We start from the raw sequence: 17,150 nt of genomic DNA on the forward strand, positions 1-17,150 counted from the left end.
GCTGTTTCCACACACATTCAGGGATTTGAGGAATTATTTCACCTCTACCGAGAACGAAGCAACAAGGTGGTTTACATTGTGTCTTTCTTATATTTCTTATTGAAATAATTGGGTTTATTTTGAGATCCTTTGATGTACAATTGCAGCTCGCAATAGTCTTTTACTCTTTATCATACTTCGTTTGCTGAGGAGCTGTACATTAACAGTGCAAGACTTTTACTTTTTCTTTTTTTTTCTAGAGCTGTTGATTGCTTGTACTACCAGATTTCTTTTAGTGTTTAAGATCTCACAGAAAAAACAGCACCCTCATTTCAGGTCACACTTTCCTGGGTTTGTTTGGGTGATAAATGTTTTGAGCTTGAAAATGTATAGAAGTGTTATTCAGCTTCAAGAAAACTAACAATCTTTCTTGGGAAGTTCCTCTCCCAAATTACCAGTTTATGTTATAAAGTGCTGTTGTCTTTTTTTGCAACGGGCTCTTATCTCAAAATAACTGAAGCATCCATGAAATATTCAGCAAAGGTGGTTATCTAGGGAAGGTAACCCAGAGCGATCTCAAGAATAGACAAGAATGCACCCTACCAGCTATCAATCTTATCAAATTAAAGTGTGCACGAGGCATGGAACATGAACACTTGGAATGGTAGTTAATACCCCTAACAAAGGTCTCACTTTCATAGTGAGCTCTGTGTGGGCAGATATCTGTGCCTGTGCCCCTCTGACTTCTCAGGTGAGTTGTCCGATTAAAGGCAATGTGGGATTAGTCACATTAATAGGGACAACGCCATGTGTGAATGATTTTTACAATACCTGGAAAGGGCTGAATCCTGTAAGGTGCTCAGCGCCTCCCATGAGGTGGTATGAGCACTCTCAACTCCCATTGATTTAGACGGGAGTTGAAGGGACCCGGCACACTGTAGGATCAAGTCCCTGAGAAATGGCAGTATCAATTTTAATAAGAGACCCAGAGACACTAATCAGTGCTAGACGCTGTACAGCTATGTATGAAGACATGGTCTCTGCCCTGAGGAGTTACTCTCTAATAAGACGAGTAACAATGGCATGTAGCCGATCTGCGACTGCTAGCAACAAATATCTCCAATGACCAGTGATGGGACACTAGATGGGGAGGGCTCTGAGTTACTACAGCAAATTTTTTCCCAGGTGTCTGGCTGGTGGGTCTTCCCCACATGCTTGGGGTCTAACTGGTTGCCATGTTTGGGGCGTCAGGAGGGAGTTTTCCCCAGGTCAGATTGGCAGAGACCCTGGGATTTTTCGCCTTACTCTGCAGAATGGGATATGGGTCACTTTCAGGTTTAAACTAGTGTAAATGGTGGATTCTCTGTAACTTGAAGTCTTTAAATCATGATTTGAGGACTTCATTAACTCAGCCAAAGATTATGGGTCTATTATAGTAGTGGGTGGGTGAGGTTCTGTGGCCTGCAGTGTGCAGGAGGTCAAAGTAGATGATCATGATGGTCCTTTCTGGCCTTAAGGTCTATGAGACATATAAAGGGTGAGGGAAAGGATTACAATTCACAGTCTATTATGGTTAACCTTATTTGTGGGGGCAGCTCTTGAGTCCTTATCTGAGGAAAATTTCCTCTGAAATTCATGGGGCCCTTAGAAGAAGCACATGCCTAAGGGTTATTGTTTTACTCAGTGAGCCTAGAGATGAGCCCAACCAAATTGCCATACATTCAAACACTGAATTTTGAGAGAAGTTTCATTCTGGATCCAAACTTCTTACCTGGTCCCTATCTCTAAAAGGGGTTGAACCAAAATGCTAGATCCAAACACTTATTCTGAACTTTAGGAAACATCTCACCCAGAACTGGTATTTGTGGTTTGGGCCTGTCTTTAAAAGAAAGTACAACAATATTCCTTGTGGCTGGAAATGTGTTACATTGTTTCAACAAGTTTTTTTATTTTCAGTGCTGGAAATACAAAGGCCAGTTAATTTATGTCCCTGTTTTATATTAATTTGCAAGATTATGTTGTGTTCAGGTTTATACACATTCATTGCCACTATTTTCATTTTGGGAACTGTCTCTCACTAATTGTACAGTGCCTAACACAAAGTGCCTAACACAAAGGGGTCCTGATCTTGGTTGTGGCCTCTAGGGTACTACTTTAATGCAAGATATATACATTAATAATATGCATGCAGAATTAAAAAATAGTCAACATCTTTTGCAGAACAACCCAGCTGAATCCCCTAAATAATCATGTATTATCTGGGACAAAGGTGTCAAACTCATTTGGAGGAGAGGGCTGAATTCCACTTCTAGTTATGGCCTGTTGGCCAGAGGATACATTTAGGACCTCATATAACCATACTCATAGGTGCTGACTCTGTGGGTGCTCCGGGGCTGGAGCACCCATGGGGCAAAATTGGTGGGTGCTCTGCACCCACTGGCATCTCTCCTCCCTCCCGCCCCAGCTCACCTCCCCTCTGCCTCCTCCCCTGAGCAAGCCCCAGCTCCGCTTCTCCCCCCTCCCTCACAGCGCTTCCTGCCGTGAAACAACTGATTCGCTGGGCAAGTGCTGGGAGGGAGGGAGGGAGAGAGAGGAGGGGGAAGACAGCACGCTTGGGGAAGAGGTGGGGCCGGGGTGGGGATTTGGGGAAGGGGTCCAATAGGGTCAGGGATGGGGCAGAGTTGGGGCGGGGACCTTGGGAAAGGGGTTGGGATGGGGGCGGGGCAGGGGCGGGAGGGGCTGGGATGGGGGTGATCACCCACTGGTGCCTGGAAAAGTTGGCACCTATGCATGTAACCCTCTCCATCCAGATCAGAATGCCCACTGTCAGTGGGAGGTTTGCACAAAGATCAAGGAAAGAATCAGGCCTTTATTTAGTAACATGTGGTTACTATTATTTATTAAGGGCTTTATTGTCAGTATCAGTGGGAAAATATGCTCCCTCCCTTTGAGCCATGGGTATTTCTTCCCTTTGATTTTCTTCCTTCCCCATCCTGTTTTCTCTGCATCTCTTACTTGTCCTTGTATCTCTCTGTTCTTCCTTCTGCGTTTCCTTCCCTGCACAAAAATTCTCAATTCCCACCCACATGGGCCTCCATGTGCAGCTTCCCATTCCAACAGCTAAAATGATCAGAAGTCCAGTAGTTAATGTTGACATTAAAATGCGATCATTTTAGGTAACATTTCAATGACATTAAAAGGGGACAGAGGAGTTCACACCTTTCTGAGACATTGTTTGAGGCTGGCTGCAGTATCAGAAGACAACACTGTGTTGGTTTATCTTTACTTTGCATTTGGAAGCTTTTCTTCAAACCGTGAAGTGTAGAAACTTACTTTTTTAAATGAAAGCTGAGATTCTGCACACTTTGAATATGTCAGATTGGCCACAGGGAGGCCAGACCTAGCCCACAGACCAGATGTTTGGCTCTGCTGGTGAAGGACTTCCACCTCTAGTACATGTTTGAAAGCAACATTCTGTAGCATTTTTCTGTCAAAGAATTTGGCCCTGATATGTATCTTGTGTAATACTCTAAGAGCCAGAGCCTTGACTGGCGTGAAATGACATAGCAGTCAATGGAACTGTGTTGATTTGTGCTGGCTGAGGATCTGGCCTCTTGATTATACACCAGAACCTCCAGTAGGACTTTTGGGAGCACAAGGAATGCAGGATCTAGTATGCTCTAGAATAACGGGAAGCAAGAGAGTATAAATTAATGTTTTTGGACTGTTTTGGTTAACAGCATGTGGGAGAAACAGAAGGGTGAGGAGGGCAAGTCAGACGACAGTAACTTTACTTTGAGAAGGAAAGTGCAGTGATTCCCAGTAATTCCTAGATATGGATTAGAATAAATCAGTTATTGCTTAAGAGTCTGCACTGGCTTTTTTTCTGCAAGTTCTGCAACACAAAGCTTGTTCAGAACCTCTAATGAACTATTCTGTACAACTCCCAGTTTATTTTGTAGTCTGAGAACCAGAAGTATAATTGGGAAAATAAATAAATAAAAATTAAGAAAATTTCCTGTTTATCAACAGAAAAAAATCAGCTGGTATAAAATGGCCCTTTTTGAGAGAGACTTTGGAACCAGAGACTTTAAAGATTTGTTCAGGATCACATGCTGATTATTCAATATGAAAATTGACTTTCTGATGAAGGAGCCACTTTATGTTATGTGGATGAAGGCAATTGCACAGAATTATCAAAGTGATAACTTAAAACATTGTAACTGGTGCCTAGTAATCATTCATATGTAACTGTGCTTTTCTTGGGTTTTGAACTGGAAAAAATCCTCTAATGATTTTTTTCTTAGACAAGGCAAATAGTGCTGCAGTCCCTAATTAGAGTTTTGGAATAAAATCAAGACTCTCATCATTTGCTTAAACCTCTTCTGTAGAAGAACAACAATAATAGAAAATGTGTCAATCAATCCTTTTTCAAGTACAAAAAGACATCTAAAAATACACAGTCTGCATGCAAGGATCTTGGTTGTGGCATAATCTTGACAATGCCCTTTCTTTTACAAGTCTTCTTTTAAATAAAACTGAAGATTTTCTTAAACTATGATTTACAAATGTATCTACAATATTGTAGACTCCATGTCCCCTTATTCTTTTATGACAGCTTCAGGAAATAGTTCTTTTCAGTCTAGTGTTGTATGGTCACTGATTTTCAAGCGGTCATTCAAGGAATGAGTATTGATTGGCCTTTTTGGTAGGCCTTCCAGTACTCACTCTTATCAGATTTCTGACTGAAAAAAAGGCCTATGGCTGCATACTGTATCCAGTGTTTAAATTACTGGTGATTCTCATCTTTCAAGTGTTGAAAGGGTAAGAGTTCAAATGATAAAGCAGCTCTATGTGCTCTGAAATGCCATCTCTCTGCAGTGGAACAGAAAGGGCTGGATTCTCAGCCAGTGTAAACTAGCATAGCTTCATTGAAGTCAATTAACACTGGCTGAGGATCTGGCTCTAAGAAAGCTTTTTACATTTGGGTTAGACATGATGTTACTGGCATATTGCAGGATAATGCTCAGAGAAAATGGCTGATGAATCTCACTATTCTAGAACATGTGGAACAGGATCAGACAATATTATCTGTTTTATACTTAGCGTATACTCAACTCACTCACCAGTGGGTTACACTGAACTGAGGTTAGCTTCCTTAGTATGCTGAATTGGGATGATCCATGCCCAGAAGCCACTTGTTCAACCTTTTAATGATGAGACTTGCCATGCTCACCATCCTGTGCAGTGTTGGAATGCAGTCATATGGTCTCAGAATGCTTCTTTTCAAGTCAGCATTTGAAGAGATTTTACTTTTAATTGCATGGTAATACTTGTATAGCACCTTTTGTCCAAGGGCCTTGAAGCATTTTACAAACACCGAGACTCATCTCATCACTAAGACAGAGTGTTATATATGGATAAACTGATGAGCAAAGAAATTAAGTTATGTGCCAGTGTCACAGAGCAAGTTATTATTTATCAAGAACCAAGGAATGAATCAAGGTGTCTTGATTCAGTCCCATGCTCTAGTCAGTATAAAATATTCCCACCAGAGTTGCTGCTGAAAAACATCAGGTTGTACACTTAAGATTATTAAATATAGGTTTATAGCTTATGGTAGCTTAACTCAGAGAGAGAGAGAGAGAGAGTGTGTGTGTGTGTGTGCACGCCCACGCATGCACACACCTTGGTCAAATTTACTAAGAATTCAGTGAAACCTGAATAACAACGTAAGTGTCATAACAACCAACAAAAGCTAGGGAAAATATGGTAGATGTTTTGTCCTTAAATGACAGGTTTGCATTAAATTAAAACAGAGTAGTCTTATGGAGTTTGTTATTTATACACACTGATACACTGGAATGACTTCTTAGCTCTTCAGAGTATACCCTGTAGGTAACTGTTTCCAAGTTATTTATACTATTTATGGTACCTCTTCTGGTATCTAATATGGATGGCACCTCAAGGGAGTGGTATAGTCTAGTTATACAACTGTAAGATTGGCAGTCAGAAAGTCCTACGTTCTAATGCTGGCTCAGTGTTGACTTACTTTGAGTACTTGAGGCTAAGTGATTGTGTGTCTCGTCCAGCGTCAATCTCTTTAAAATGGGAATACCTCACAGTGGTGTCATGAGGATTAAATTAATTTCTATAGACTCTGGAGCATGAAAATGCTAATTATTAATTTGGCCCCAGTAAAAGAACTGTGAAGCAAAGTTTCCCAGGGAGGGTACCTCTGAATTGCGTTGATCAATCATTCTATCTGTGTCTACCCCAAGTTCCTAATAGTTATAAGAAATACCATGGTGGAATATTCTCTCAGTAGAATATTCTGACCTCCTAACCTACTACTCAATGTGAGGAGTGATATAGGAGAGCTTAACAAATTTGTGGCATGGCTGGAGAAGCAGAAAGAATTTACAATATGTATAACACTTCTCTTGCTGATGCAATGGTCTAAAAGTATGAGCACAACTATAATTTGCCAATATAGTTAAATAATTATACAATCTTAGATATTAGAGATGCAAATGACCTGTGAGGTTATCCACTTAATCCCACAGAGGCCATTGCAGAATTGTGTCCTATTTACTGCTGATTAATGGTGAGGCTGATACCTACTTATAATTAGGTTTTTCAGGTCTGAGCCTAAAGTTTATATATTTCCTTTGAGTCCAAACCCAAAGCATTTATATTACTGACATGTAATTTTTGTTACCTGAATATCTTCTCTTAAAAATTTTATATATTAAAAAAATCTGCATAACTTTTCTAAACACATTAGACCATAGCCACATTTAATATGTGACTTAAATTTTCACGCTGCATTTAAGTCAGACAGGTTTAATATGTGGATTCCAACAGTGTGTGAAAATGTCAGCAGAGTTCAACATGCTAAATGCAGTTACACACCATGAATGTGATGCTCTCTTGACTTAAATTCTGTGGTATATACTCACTATAGGGAAAACCTATAAGTACCAACATTGTATCACTATTTGGACTCTTCTTTACAATATTTATGGGGAATAACACTGTTATGTAGGAATGCTACACTATGTAATATTTAAGGTGTAGTTATCTCTGGGACTACAGAGAAGGAGTTGGGAACCGGGGGAGGGCCTGTTTGAGGCAATGTTGAAACTGGATGTACAATTGCATGTGGATGGTGGAAATGAGTGGTAGGGACCTTTCACAGGTCTGGACCGTTGGTTAAGAATCCGATTTGAACCAGTGAACCTTTGGCAGTTCACTTTTTGCTGATTTAGAGCTCAACTCTTCATTGGCTTACACCTGCTGGGGCCAACGGGGTGCAGAGTTACGTAAGCAAGCACAGAATTTAGCCCAGAATCTTCTTTTTCCCCATCACTGCACAAACTGTTGTCATCTGTTTGTGTACAGGTCTGTTGCATCTTACGCTGGGGTTACGTTCTGCAGTCAGCGCGTAAAGCAAAAATCTCGTAAAGTCAAAATTACATTGAGTGTAATGGCGAGCGGAATCGCCCGCACTACAGGTACAGTATTAAAATTGTAATTTTTCTTTTATTGTTGTTTTTTTCGACTGTGTAAAGCTGAAATCGCGCATGTTAAATGCGCGTAAGATACAACAGACCTGTATTACTAAACCTATGAAAGGTCTTTGTAACATACATCTTTATACACATAATTGATCTTCGATGGACATGCTCATTTAATAGTGTCATTCTTAAAACTGTAGGTGTATCAGAAGGTTTTACAAAGGCAGGACAAAAATGGTTTTGTTTGAGATTTACTCTTCTTCCAATAGGAGCATTGACTTTTTTTGCATATGGTAGTGACTGCTAAATCATAAAAAGGGTAACTGTCCAAATACAATATGGTATAGTGGTCATGTGTTGACCTGACAGTGTCTGTTGCAGCAGAAGGGTGCTAGCATATAATGTTGCTCTATTTGCCTAAAAGGGTGTGGAAAAAGTATGGTACAGTGGGGCCTGGTTCATGATTGGGGTGTCTAGGTGCTGCAATAAAGCAAATAATTATTTATTCTAATAATTATGGTGATGAACTGTAATTTCTTTGGACTTGATTCTCTTCTCACACTGGTGTAAAACAGAAGTGAGTCCATTGACATCAGTGGAGTTACCTTGGTCTGAAACTGATGCAAGACCCTGTGACTTTTTTAATGTTTGTGGTAAAGCATGGCTTTTGTTTTTAACGACCTTAAATTCTCATGCTAGATTTGATTAACTTCTTGAAACTTCTAAATGGCTTGTAGTACTTTGTATCAGGTTTGCAGTACTGTACACTTACTGCAGGTTTGATTCATGTCAGGATAGACTCAGCCCTTGCTATGTTCAAAGTAGGTGAAACCGTTTACTGCATGAGGTACTTTGGAAGAGACCTGTCAAACTGAGGTCCCCTCCGTGTCCCATATATATATTAGAGATCTCACAGCATGATTCTTAAAAGGGATTTGTCTCATTGCCCTTAGCCAAGAATACCATCCAATAGACACAACTGTGCAGCATACTGTGTATTGTATGCTGCCTATGTTTATGTAGTGTTCAGTGCTGCGGCTTTTGACAGCTGTGGCAATTTTGCCATTGGGCCAATAATCTATAAAGTGCTTTGAGATGGAAGTTGCTTTTTATATATATATAGAAAATAAAGCTGCAAAAGCAAGGAAATGGTGAATTAAGGCAATCTCAGCATTCTGAATTCACACTGTTATTGCCTACTTTGGCAACCCATGGTACTGTATGCAAATTCAACCATTGATCTTCCACCTCTTGAGAAAGACTGATGTGTTACTATTCTTTATCCTAACAGGGTGAACTAAGATTCTCATAACTCATGACTCCCTTGCTTCCTTAGGTTGCACTGTGTCTGACCCTTAGCGTTGTTTTGATTCTTTTAATTCATTTCCTTGTAGGAGGCCTCTAACTGCCCTTCAGATGCCTGGTTTTCAGAGCTGCTGAACACCCAAAATTATAATTGAAGTTAATTGGAACTGTGTGTGCTCAGCTCCTCTGAAACTCAGGTCCCACCAAAGGGTGGTACTTCCCAAAGCATTTTAATGAGACTTGCCAAAGATCAAAACCAGATTTGTTAAGCCAGGGGTTTGTTATATTGAACAAGGATAATTATGCAGTTGCAAAGGTCTGTTAAACCCTAACAAGGTTAGTTATTCTCCTATTGAAATATTATTAAAAAAGAAATAAACCAATGAAAACTCAACAGTTAATCAGACTCAATAGCATGTTTTTATAGCCTGAACATTTTAGAACTTTCATTTTCAAAATAATACTAAAAGGGGGTGGCTTGGTTCATGTCAAATACTCAATGACTGTAAATTCTATAAAAATTAAGCCAAGGTTACCGTAGAGTATGGCAAAAAAGGAACAATTTATGCCATGGTATAGGCCTCAATCTTGGAATTAACTCCAAGCAGACAGACCTCAGCGCCTGTGTAGATCTTGCTGCAGCATCATGGCCCATTTTGGCTGCTGAAGTCTTCAGAAATGGCTTAACAGATAAAAATCATCTTGTGGCTTGGTGGTAAATGTGGCCTAGTAGATAGCGCACTGGATTGGGACTCGGGAGATCTAGCTTCTAGTCCCAACTCTACAACTTGCCTGTGGATTATCTTGAGCCCAGTCATTTCACCTTCCTGTGCCTCAATTTCCCTATCGGTAAAATGGAGGAAATGATACTAACCTTCCTCCATAAAGCACTTTCTGATACGTTAGATATTATCATTATTATTATTCACTACCATGCAAAGAGACCAGGGTTAGAGTGCAGTCTTGGTCTCTTGCACTATACGTCAGGAATGCTGTGGAGAGAATACACTGGGCAAGCACAGGTCAGAGAGCCTTGCTGAGCTGTATCCCTTCTGGATGGACTATAAAGGGAGTCATATCCAGCACTCTTCAGACACTAGGATGGTGGCACCAGCAATGATTTGGCGAGTGTTCTGTGAGCATTGGAAGGGAGAGCTCTTGTAAATTGAATTAAAAGGTAAGTAATAGAAAGAATGGGACATGGAGGAGTTCTGGGGGTTGTGTGTGTGACATGCTCTCAAAATATTAAAATACAATATTTGGGATTTTAGTGGCGATGTAGAAATGGATATTTGCTGCTGTAATAAAAAAAAATACTGTGCATTACTGTAAGAGATGGCCATGAACCCAAAGAAGTGAGGACGTTTGGAATCATATCTGCCATAGAAACCCTAAACAAGCTTTTTTATACTTCCCAGTTACAGCACATGTGGTACACAGGAGGTCAAAGAACTGTGTATGCCATATATGCTGTAATGCAGGGATGCTGCATGGCTAAGAAAGTTGTGCTTTTCTCAGTGCTGACTTGCTGTGCTTTCTGTGTATGTCAGAATTTCAGTGCTATTTTAACAGAGCTTTTGTGTGTAGGTTTCTTCTGTTGTCAACAGTGTAGTGACAGTGCATATCAAATATGTGTTCTTAGGGCTTGTTTCTGCATTGATGTAAATGAGAGCAGAATCTGGACCAAAATTTTGACTTTTTCCAACGATATTCCCCCAGAATCCAAACAAGGCTTTGTCTATATTAAGGACTATCTGTCTTCACCTAGAATTTAGCAAATCAAATGAGAAAAAATTATATCCCCTTCAAAATGACTAAACCAGTCTATACAATTTAAAAAAGTGCATCCAGGCTGATAACTTGTATGCCAAGCGTCAGCCTCATGTGATGTGATATGAATGATCTATAGCAACTCCTTGAAATTAGAACTCAGCAAGAGAAATGCTGGCAAATCCTAACTATTGCATGTTAGAAGCAAGACTATAATATTCATGTGATTACTGACAGATGTGAGCATTCCTCAGTGGGCAACATCAAGAATTTCAGTACATTGAACTCCCAAAGATTTATTCACCCAAATGACAGGCTCTCAGAATAGAATCACTCATACCGAGAACACTCCTTTCAGCAATTCTTGTAAATAGCCCATTCAATGTGCCATTCCATTTTGTATGCAAAATGCATATAAAATATTAAGGCCAAGATAGGTGCTTCATGACTGAAAACTTGCATGTATTTCTGGTAAGTGTTGTGTACTTTACAGTAACTTTTTCACATAATTAAATCTGTGGAAATTCCATTCTGTTGTGTAGGAACTGATTTCCCAGTTCATAGGTTTCATTCTCTTGTGTAAATCACTAAAGATTACTTGGCTGAGCAGCTCTCCATTGAAATGGCACTGACCAGCACTGGTTAGACAACCAAGTCTGCTTTGCCCCCTTTAGGTCTTAGGCTTTATCTTGGTATTCAGGCTTTTGAATTCTTATTATGAAAAATGTGCATTATCTTTCAACCTTCCATGAGTATGATACCATAGTAGCAACATTTAGATCAAAGTGGCAGCATAAGGAGAAGATGCACCTTTTCAAGAGTCTTGGTCTCACACAAATACCAGATTTATGAGAGACTCTGGGATCTGTGGATATCAGCTAATGGCAGTTTTAGAAACCCATTGGACTTTCTGCTTTGGTAGAATGCCATGTTCTGTCTTGGTTCCGCTTCAGTTGTTCAGATATAATTAAAATTTTAAGGCTTTCCTTAAATTTGTCTGAATCCTATGCTTAACTCTTTGTTAACCTGCACGCTATCTTAGGCCTGGTCTACACTACGTGTTTAAACCGGTTTAAGGAGCGTAAAACCGATTTAACGCCACACCCGTCCACACTAAGAGGCCCTTTATATCGATATAAAGGGCTCTTTAAACCGGTTTCTGTACTCCTCCCTAACGAGAGGAGTAGCGCTAGTATCGGTATTACCATATCGGATTAGGGTTAGTGTGGCCGCAGATCGACGGTATTGGCCTCCGGGTGGTATCCCACAGTGCACCACTGACCGCTCTGGACAGCAATCTGAACTCGGATGCAGTGGCCAGGTAGACAGGAAAAGCCCCACGAACTTTTGAATATTTCCTGTTTGCCCAGCGTGGAGCTCCGATCAGCACGTGTGGCGAGGCAGTTAAAAATCAAAATAAAGAAAGAGCTCCAGCATGGACCATGCGGATGTGATTGCTGTAAGGGCAGGCAAATCTGTTCTATCAGCGCTCCGTTACAGAAGACAAAATTCAAAATCATTTTTAAAGAATCTCCAGACAGACGCCATAGCAGGGACTCAGCTCACTGCTGCATGACAAGCGTAACGAAAAGCCAAAGAATCAAATGGATGCTTATGGCCTGGAGGACTCAAGCTATCCCACAGTTCTTGCAGTCTCCGAAAAGTATTTGCATTCTTGGCTGAGCTCCAAATTCTTCTAGGGTCAAACACAGTGTCCGCGGTGGGTCAGGGCATAGCTCGGCAATTTACGCACCCCCCACCCACCCCCAGAAGTGAAAGGGAAAACAATCCTCTCTTGACTCTTTTACATGTCACCCTATCTTTACTGAATGCTGCAGATAGACACGATGCTGCAGCACTCAACACCAACATCCTTGCTCCCCCCTGCCATGGGTGGCTGATGGTGCAATAAGACTGATATCCATTGTCATCATCAGCCTATTGGCACATGGGGCAGTGCAAAAGGACTGGTAACCATGCCGACTAGCATCAGTTAGGTCGATCAAGGGTGCCTGCCCCTAATTTTTCCTGGTAGATGGTGCAATATGGCTGGTAACCGTCTTCATCATAGCAACAGGGGGCTGAGCTTCATCAGCCCCCACCATTCATGTGTAAAGAAAAGATTCAGTTGCCCCTGGACTAGCAGTGGGATGCTGGGTTCCTCTCCTACACACTGCTTAATGTCCTGTCTGGACTATCATAGCAGCTGGAGGCTGCCTTCCACTCATTTCTCACTAACAAGTCACTGTGTCATCACACAAGTGGGGGGACAATGCTATGGTAGCCCAGGAAGGCTGGGGGAAGAACAGAATGAACAGGTGGGGTTGTTGCAGGAGCACCCCCTTGTGAATAGCATACAGCTCATAATTTCTGCAGGATCTGACACAGAGCAGCTGTGCTCTCTGGTTATGATATACAGTGGTTCTCTAGTACACTTGCCCATATTCTAGGCAGGACTGATTCTATTTTTAGATACCAAAAAGGAGGGATTGACTCAGGGAGTCATTCCCAATTTTGGCTTTTGCGCCCCTGGCTAAGAGCAGCCAGGGGCACTTATGACAGCAACAGATGGTGCAGTGCAAAAGGACTGGTAGCCACGATCATCTTATTACCAATTTATGGTATGGTAGATGGTGCAATATGGCTGGTAACCATCTCTGCTGTCATGCAAAAGCAAAAGCATGCTGCTGTGTAGCGCTGCTGAATCGCCTCTGTGAGCGGCATCTAGTACACATACGGTGACAGTCACAAAAGGCAAAACAGGCTCCATGATTGCCATGCTATGGCATCTGCCAGGGCAATCCAGGGAAAAAAGGCATGAAATGCTTGTCTGCCGTTGCTTTCCCAGCGGAAGGAGTGACTGACGACATTTACCCAGAACCACCCGCAACAATGATTTTTGCCCCATCAGGCACTGGGATCTCAACCCGGAAATTCCAAGGGGCGGGGGAGGCTGCGGGAACTATGGGATAGCTACAGAATAGCTACCCACAGTGCAATGCTCCAGAAATCGATGCTAGCCTCGGACCGTGGACGCACACCACCGATTTAATGTGTTTAGTGTGGCCGCGCACACTCGATTTTATACAATCTGTTTTGCTAAACCGGTTTATGTAAATTTGGAATAATCCCATAGTGTAGACGTACCCTTAGCTGCAGAAAGGCTTAGCAGTAGCTTTTCTTTTGTTTCTCTTTTGCTGCTGCTATTTTCCTCCACTGATAGTGATTGTAGATCACACTTCTCTCTGCTCCATATTAGTGCTGTCATAATGACTCTCCTAAGTTTCTTTCAAGTGATTTAGACAGTTCTGTTGTGACAGGAGATACCCCTGTTCCTTAGGACCTCCCCGCCTCCCATTCATTCTCTGTTACTGGAAATTCTAACAAAGGTCATAGAGAACTTGTTTGTTTGCTTGTTTGCTTGTAGTGTTTCTTCACACACACTGAAAAAACACACCTTTAAAAAAAAAGGTACTGTTCACCAAAAAATAGTTTATTTTCCCCTTTTGACAAAATTGGAAAATGAAAAATGTAGTAATTTAGCTTTGTTTGGAGGGGGGTTTCTTCTTGGTTTATCATTTTTTCTCCCCCTACTTTCTCTTCCTCTCCCCCACCCCCTGTTTGTCAGTGGCAAAAAAGGGGGATTAGTAGGACAGAAAAATGAAGCATTTACTGAACAATTTCAAATACCCAAAAAATCATTCTTTTTCCATACTTGTGAAACAAAAATGAATTTGACATTTTCAAAATGTCTCATGTTTAAATTTTTCCATTTGTGACCAGTTCTCTAACCCGGGAGTTGCATCCCTCAGGGGATTCGTAAACAGTTTTGAGGGAGTCAATCATGACAACTCTCCCTTTCTTTATAGCTGGATGGGAATGGGGATTGCAAAACTTTTTTCTGTTGTAACACGGGGCCATGGCATGGAATACCACTCCTCACACATTTCTTTCTAGATTATTTTTATTTTCTTAAACAACAGATAAATTATACTCTGTAAGGATGAAATACAGTATCATTATAAACTAAATTTATATCAATATATAACAGTATTTTTGTTTAAGGTGTCTATCTGATTTGTATAAAACTATAAACACTCTAAAAAATACAATCTTGCAAAATTCCACTCAGGATTTTTGTTTTGTTTTTGTGGAGGATGAATGATGATGGATGGGAGAATAGTTTTTGTGAATGGAGTATTGAAGTTTTATGACAGTTTTGGAAGGATGAATATAAACCGCAATATTTTTACAAATTGAGATTGTATCAAATGTAACCTTAAACATACTGTAACATTTCAATGCCTCTCATACTTTCATATATTGAAAGTTTGCACAAAAGGTCTGTCAAACTCAGGCCTAGTGTGGTCTAGTGGAGGGTGCTGGACTGGGAGTCAGGAGACCTAAGTTCTCTTCCCAACTTTGCCAATGAGCTGCTGCATGACATAGGACAAGTCACTTCACCTTGTGCCTCTATGTTTGTAGATCAGGATCGCGCTAAGGAACTGTTAGTGCATGGCAGCATGGTCCACAAAAACATTTAGAACATAAGAATGGCCATATTTGATCAGACCAATGGTCCATCTAGCCCAGTATCCTGTCTTCTGACAGTGGCCAGTGCAGGTGCTTCAGAAGGAATGAACACAATATGGCAATCTTCAAGTGATCCATTCCCTCTCCACTTACTGCATAGCACCTAGTGCAGGGGAGATTTACTTCCCAGCTTGGTGTGAATAAGTCACAGATAATAACTGTATAACACATAGAAACTTTATAGGGGAAAAGATCTGGATAAAGGTTGATCTGCTGTACCTCTCTCTGTATACTGGCCCATAGTTATTAGTTAGATTACTGCACCAGAGGTACTTAAAGAGATCTGGCCAGCTGGGCATCTTTACACTGTCAAGTGTACAATTTATTCTGTCAAGGTTTTGGTATGTCACTTGGTTCTCAGCCTTGCTGTTCAGCTAGCTTCCTGCCAGAATTCAGCTTGATACTCATTGTCAACCATTCTATGTAGATGATCATGAATGAGGCTGTGTTTTAGGTCAGCTCCTTTAATACAATCTTGACAGTAGGTCTATATTTAAGTTCCCTGTATTATTACGCTGGAGGATAAAACTTGCCCTCTGCAACCTACATGCCAGGGTATGTTTGCTTTTTCTCTTTGAACCATATGCCAAATGTTCAAAAGCCAACATGGTGTAACTCATTTTATCATGAATCTGCCCGTTGGCTGTAAGGTTTATCTGCAGTATCTGTATTGTGAATTTTCTGAAATGACATTTCTCTCTTTCAAAACAGCATGTTGTTGCTTCATCATCTCTTCTGAAGGCTTGATTCTGTCAGGCACTGGTCACTCTTGACTGCCTGAGAAATTTAAGATCAATCCCTCTGTTTGTATAGCATGATTTTACCCAGTGCCTCTATGTCGTGGATTTTTCCCCCCTGCACTTCTCATAAGAAGTTCCACCATAAAGAGACTTAGTACGATATTTATCACTGGATTCTGGTTTCTCAGCCGTTTGCCAGAAATGGATATTACTGTACTGCCTTTGTATGTTTATCTTGGCAAAGAACAGATCTTTGTCTTGTGATGCAGATTTATTGCTGAATACATCCCAGTCACAGCAACAATATATTTCATGTGTAAAGTTTGTTATATATCATTGTATTTTAGCTCCAAAAATGTAGTTTGTTTTTCTAATAGCAAATTCCAGATTTTCTGAAAGAGGAAGAGTATGCTGAATCAGCACTGCAATGAAAGAAAAGGCTAACAACTGTTACCCTTTTGCTACAGACATTTCCTCTGCTGAATGTCTACCAAAAAGAAAGAAAAAAAAGAAATAAAAAAAATACTTTGGCCATTGCCCAGTTATGCCTCCTGAGCCCAATCCTGCAACCTTTATTTATGGGAGTAATACTTACTCCTGTAAAGAGTCCCATTGAAGTCAGTGGTACTGCTAACATGAATAAAGACTCGGGGTAGCTGTGTTAGTCTGTATCCACAAAAACAACAGGGAGTCCGGTGGCACCTTAAAGACTAACAGATTTATTTAGGTATAAGCTTTCGTGGGTAAAAATTACAAAGAAGTGGGTTTTTTACCCACAAAAGCTTATGCCCAAATAAATCTGTTAGTCTTTAAGGTGCCGCCAGACTCCCTGTTGTTTTTATGAATAAAGACTATTTGTTTAAGGTGTGTAGGATCAGGCCCTTTACTTATAAATATAAGTACAGTCAATGGGGCTGAAAAGGATATTGACCCAACAGTTGATCCTTGTTTGGATATCTCAGGGATGGTCTTTTCATAATGCGCAATGGAATCCTGTTGTTATAAAGACTGATTTGGGCAACTCCCATTGGGATTATTGTACCCAAATAATTACTACATCCAGATCCATGACCAGACTCAGATACACCATACTTGTTGTTGACTCTGAGCACCTGGTAATATGCACTTACTGCCTTTTTATTTGAGGATCTTAGGTTACGTCTATACTGCAGATGGGAACCTGCTTCTGAGCCTGTGTAGACAGACTTACGTTAGTTCTGCTTGAGCTAGCACTGAATAGCAG

The 17,150-nt window shown here is 40.8% G+C and overlaps 1 protein-coding gene across 2 annotated transcripts in view; it reads left to right on the forward strand.

The window, feature by feature from the left end:
* SPATS2L (spermatogenesis associated serine rich 2 like) overlaps positions 1-17,150 on the forward strand; it is a 130,579-nt gene that overhangs the window by 1,126 nt on the left and 112,303 nt on the right. The gene's annotated exons all lie outside the window — the stretch shown is intronic.

Source organism: Mauremys mutica, chromosome 10, assembly GCF_020497125.1.
Source record: "Mauremys mutica isolate MM-2020 ecotype Southern chromosome 10, ASM2049712v1, whole genome shotgun sequence".
Taxonomy (NCBI): domain Eukaryota; kingdom Metazoa; phylum Chordata; order Testudines; family Geoemydidae; genus Mauremys; species Mauremys mutica.